The sequence below is a fragment of the Eurosta solidaginis genome, chromosome 1, assembly GCF_040869045.1.
Source record: "Eurosta solidaginis isolate ZX-2024a chromosome 1, ASM4086904v1, whole genome shotgun sequence".
NCBI lineage: Eukaryota > Metazoa > Arthropoda > Insecta > Diptera > Tephritidae > Eurosta > Eurosta solidaginis.
Window position 1 is genome coordinate 142,065,032 of NC_090319.1, and position 5,928 is coordinate 142,070,959.

Consider the following 5,928-nt stretch of genomic DNA (forward strand, 5'->3'; position numbering starts at 1 on the left):
CCATGAGTACCGTATTTTGATTACTTAAATTATTATGTTTCATGTCCGATTTGTGCTGTGCTATTCTCTTTTAACTTCGATTTGGTGGTACCTACGTAAATACTTCTACATGCTTCGCAGTTGTTGCCATTGCCCGGAATTTTGTAACTGACGTTGCTTTTTTCCGGAGGTATTATGGACTTGGTTTTATTGAACATGTTTTTGAGTGTGTTGCAGGGTTTATGGGCTATTTTAAATTGTTTATTATTGCCCTACAGGACGGAGGTAACCAGTTCACCCACACATTCAAAGCTTTTTTCGCTCTCCACTAACACATCGACGTTTCATGCTGTCATCGAAATGACAGTTCATTAATTATTCCGGAAAACATTGAAACGCAAAAAAAAATATAAATTGTTTACAACGAAAAATATCTTGTGCTTTTAGTTGTTACATGTGACGGAAATTAAAAATTTTGTTGCAGAGAACACCTTTTTGCGTTGGCGACCTTCGCCCAAAATAACATTAAGTTAATTTGAGTTGTGACATGTGACGGAAATTAAGAATATTGCTGCAGAGACCATCTTTTTGCGTTGGCGGCCTTCGCCCAAAATAATATTAAGGGTAAAGTTTTACAAGACGGTACACCACCTAATTTAAAAATATCAAATAATAATAAAAACAGAGCTCGAGGCGCGCCTTTTGATTCCACGTTTGATAATTTTTGATAAAAATTCGGTGGTGCACCGTCTTTTAAATCGTTACCATATTAAGTTGTATAGAATCGGCGGGATGGCCTACAAGGTTTTATGTCAACTAAATCGCTCACGATATGGTCGGGATAGTACCTTAATGGTTCCCGGAACGTACCCGATCTGCATCCGGCAAAAGACCACCAAAGTCGATAACGGGGAGTGTCCTTATCGCTACAACAACAACAATATTATTTACTTTCTGATTTTCATTCATACGTATGTGCATTTTTAAATAATAAAAAAACTGTTATATTATTCTAATAGATAGCATCTCCGCCGGGTTGCGATTCAGCTCAGAATATGCCAAAATCAAAGGAAATCTACAAAAACAAGGTACTTTACAAGCAACATGCTTTGGAATACGGTACCAAACTGGTTGGATGTATTTCCCTAAAAAAGGGTGGAACTACGCATCTTGGTTTGTCAGTATTTGCTTCGGTAATTTATATTGATTTGTAGTGATTAAAAATTGCAATAGTAGATAATGTAATGTGAATTAAAATTGAATAGGTAGCCGGAGCAAAAAAGGCAACTGATCGGCATGCAACTGTTATTTATGTGGTGCCACCGGGAGCTGCTGCTGCTATCCTAGAAGCATTAGAAGCAGAAATGTCTTTGATTTTTTGCATCACCAAAGTTGTGCCATAACATGATAGGGTTCGCGTTAAGCACGCTCTCTTAAGGCAAAAAAAATCGCGTCTAGTCAGGCCCGATTGTCCAGGAATCATCGCACCAGAAAGGGTAAGTAAATTGGCTACCATATTAAATATATAAGCAACATGAATGCATTTTTTAGTGTTAATTTGTCATGCTTTTGTTGATAATCAACTGAAGAATGCAAATACGACAGAGTTCGAAGTTCATGTGAAAACCAATTAATTTTTTTAATTAGCATTTGGAGAGAAAAATACATATGTATGTATGCATAGAATTGCATAGAAGGGGAGGAAAAATTAATTATTATCAGTAGATTTGCAAGATTTTTGTCATTTTCCCTGCATCGCAGTTGTCATTACATTGCGTTAAGAGAGGACATCAACACCTTACTACCCACAGCCAGTTAAAATTATTGTAAATTTTGCTCTTTTCATCACTGTTTCAAAACGTGGAAAGTTATATATCGAGCATTCCATGGAGAATGGTGCATTTTAGCAGACTTTCGCATTGCCGGCATTATTAATATTCAATCGCTAGAAGGTTTAATGTAGTCATATCAATAGTTCCCGAGATGGTGGGGCTAGTACAATGGTGCTTGTTACCGGAACGTAGATAGATAGATCATTTATTGAGGATTGCACAGTGACTTGCACATCTCCTTCACAGCACCTCATCCTAGGCGACTTCCTTGATGAACCCCAGCAGTGTTCTTTGCTTGAGGGATTAAATGTGGGAATGCTCTGGCCATGGTGAGCCCATAAACTTAGCCCTACGTCTTGAAATTGCGCCGCAATCTAGAAGGATATGGTCCACCGTCTGCTGATCCATCACAAAATCGGTATGTGTTGTTCGATACTATACCCAGCTTTTGCATGTGACTGTTCAGTCTACAGTGTCTTGTAAGAATAGCCGTTGGGGTTTTTAGGTTATCTTTTTGAGAGGCCTATTAATGCCCTATATCGAGTTGTGCTGTAACCCCCTAACAGTAACTTAGATTGACTCAGGCCTGGCATATTGCGCCAGTGTTCTCTCTTTTCCCACCCTTCTGCTAATAAATGCCCCTGTGGGCCAACTGGCAGGAACGCTCGAGATCGATGGGTCATGCAGTTGCTGCCTCTCTTTCCGTGTTGTCCGCCTGCTGTTGTTGTTGTAGCAGTGCTTCGCCCCATCCAATAGGTGCGACCGATCACAAATTGTCATCAATGTCCTCTAACGGGAGTCCAAAGAAACATTCTGTTTCAACAGGGGTGGACCATAATGAGAGCAGTGTTAGAGGCGTTGGTTCCACAATACAGTTAAAGAGATGGTTGGTGTCATGTGGGGACACATTACAAGCAGATTGTCCTGTTTTGTATGCCGGGGTTGATTCTGGATAGGTAAGAGTTTAACCTGTTACGTTATCCAGCTCGAAGTTGAGCCAGAGTGACTACTCTCCTTTCCCTAGGAAGAGTGCGTTCCTCTGCTAGTTTTGTTCTTTGAGTACAGGAATCACCGGCATAGAGGTCCGACGCCTGTTTGTGGAGTTCACTGAAGACATGCTTGTGTTTTTAAGCTTCATACGTCTGTGTTCTCAGGTGTCATATTTCCTCATAATGTAATGAGGCCGTAAACAACAAGAGCCACAAAAGATTTATAAAAGTTACGAGGACGCTGGATTTTGGAATCTAGCCCAGAGCAACCTGTCCGATGCAACCATCCCTTGCACGTGAAACACTGACAAGAGTATTTATTTTCTTAATTTAATTTATTTATTATTACGGTTGTTTAGGCCTAAAACATAAACTACTAACTACATTTCATTGTTATAATCACTTATTTCTATTGAATATGCTGTTGGAATGCCATGTGATTCCGATCAGCATATTTACTAGCGTGACAAAGGGACGAGTCTGGGAGCCACTCATTTTAGGAAGGTTGGAAAGGACGCGTTTCCAATCCTCCAGTGCTCCCAGCTTAAGGCAACAAAATTTGGAACTTATATTTTTCAATTATATGTGTATTTTAAGCTGTCGGAATGTATTAGTCTCCGATCAACACAGCTAAACATGTCTTTGGATGTTGGAAATTGATAATAACGTGTATCCAATCACCCCTCAACTTTGTTTAGTAAATATGCTGTCGGAATGCATGAAGATTCCGATTAGCACAGCTCAACATATAATGGGAGGTTGAAAAGGACATGTTTCCAATCCCCCCTGCTCCAACTTTTATTTGGCCTTATTTTCGTTATTTTTGTTACACATTATATAATTTTATTGTTATATTAATGCTGTCGGAATGCGAGTGATTCCGATCAGCAACAGTAAATACCAGCTGGAAATACCGAATTCCAGCGAAATTAGTTGTTGGAAATGTCTGGAGTTACAGGTGGCGACCGATTTTCTTTTCCTTAGGGCCGGATGCATTGTATTTTGCTGCTTCCAATATTACCATTCCCTTTTCGCGCTCCAGTATCGGATATATCATGTAAAAAATAAGAGGAGAAAAACGTTATCTTATTGGAAGGGTTTTACAATGCTCCAATAAACTTTTTTTAAAAGTATTGAAGTTATTACTACTTTTTATGTGATTAGGAAGTTCATTGAAATATTTCAGACCCTTATATATATGGGTGCACTTTGGGTGTCCCAAGACAAGTTCCGTACCTGCTCCGAATAATTTGATAGATAGATAGATTAGATAGGGATCTGTTCTAGGTCCAACTCTTTGGAATGCGGTGTATGGCGGGGTGCTACAAAAATTCAAAGCCCTCCTTGAAATATCTAGGAATAATCATTGACTCAAAACTATCTTTTAGGGAGCACTTCAGGGCGGTGGGGGACAAAGTTTCTAGAGTTAGTGGAACCCTAACGCGAATAATGCCCAACATCGGCGGCCCAAGCGAAGCTACCCGTCAGCGATTATCCAACGTAACCAGCTCTATAATATTATATGCAGCACCAGTATGGCACAGATCTAAAATGGTCCACCAAAAAGATATACTAGCAGCCTACCGCATTACTGCTATACGAATAGCATGTGCTGTTCCGACGACGCGATCCATGTTTTATCCAGGAAAATCCCAGTAGATCTACTCTCAGGTGAAATGGCCGATCTGTATGGCATTGGATTCAGCCGACCATCTGAAGATGCTAAGAAAAGCGCAAGGTCACGAACAATAGTTAGGTGGCAAGAACGGCGGGAAGATTCGAGAAAAGAGCGCTGAACCTTCATGCTAGTCCGGAATATAGCGGAATGGTACGAGCGAAAACACGGCAAACTAAATTACCATCTCACACAGATATTGAGCGGGCACGGTGGCTTGAAGGAATATCTACATAAGCGTGGGATAGAGGAGGATCCTTTCTGTCCAAGCTGTCCGTCCGAATTGGAAAGCGCAGAACATGTAATATTTCACTGCCCTCTTTTCACGGCGAAAGACTGTCTGTAAACAGAGTTTTTGGAGAGGAACCTTCCATTAGGAATTTAGTTCCACGAATTTGCGGACAAATAGATTGTTGGATTGCTGTGAGCAAGATGGCCTTTATAGTAATGACGAAATTGATGATGCATGCCGAAAGGGAGCGTAGAGAAATGCGCATACGAAGTAGTGGCGACTAAATCGCCTTTGAAGTTACTTTACCAGGTCCTGATTCTAGTTATCTGAAATTTCTCTTGTGCCTTTGGAAAAGAGCTATGTGTGGAGCCCTATTTATGGAACACTTTTCGGCTTATATTAAAAACTTTTAATCTATTCTTACTGATATGTGTTTCTTTTTCATTCTAGGTTATTTGATTTTGACGATGTGAGGATAGAAATATCCCAAATATTCCAGCTGTGGCTGTAAGAACATACATTTGCTCAAATTAGAAGAAAACTGCACGGTTGAGCACATCCAGTACCTACGTTTATACAAGGAGGAACACCACACTACTTTCACGGGGATGTAGCCACCGATCACGTTGTTGAAAGAGCTTATTTTAAATATGTTATTCATAAACACTGATTCTAATATTTTGTTTTGGTTTTTACTTTAGAGTCAACCTGTTATATAAGCGATGTCAGCTATGCCTGTAACTTAAGCGCCTTCAGATGTAATAGTTACCGCGGACGCGGTCACAGGAGTAGTTCACTACGTGGGGATTACACTAATCAAGGACTTTCAATATCGGAAGGTTTTCCAGCACTATAACACACCAACAATTTGTGCAATCACCCGAATAAATTGTACAACAAACGTTAACACCACATCATCATCCAGCAACAACAACAACAAACGCAACAAGTTCAAACTTCTAAACAATTAATGACTAGTGAACCACCAACATATCCGCAATATGCGCAAACATCAACACCAACATGTGTCGCCTACTTTGCAACACGGTGAAGATGGCCAAGGCCATTCTGATTCTAATACTGATAAAGGCGAACCATTGGCAAATTTAAAAACTCAAACAGACCACGAAAAATGTTGATGATGGTATTAATTCTAGTACGGATAGTAAAGAATTTAAACCTAGGAAAAAAGCTAAACTTGATAAAAACTTAACCGAAGAT

The 5,928-nt window shown here is 39.9% G+C and overlaps 1 long non-coding RNA gene across 2 annotated transcripts; it reads left to right on the top strand.

The window, feature by feature from the left end:
• Window positions 1–277: 277 nt before the first annotated feature.
• Window positions 278–5,351, top strand: LOC137236855 (uncharacterized). 2 transcript variants are annotated; one of them, XR_010948671.1, is made up of 4 exons: window positions 278–603; window positions 999–1,172; window positions 1,245–1,475; window positions 5,158–5,351. It is a non-coding gene; the product is annotated as an uncharacterized lncRNA (long non-coding RNA). The 2 variants fall into 2 exon arrangements; XR_010948672.1 differs by having other exon boundaries at window positions 5,187–5,348.
• The last annotated feature ends 577 nt before the right edge of the window (window positions 5,352–5,928 follow it).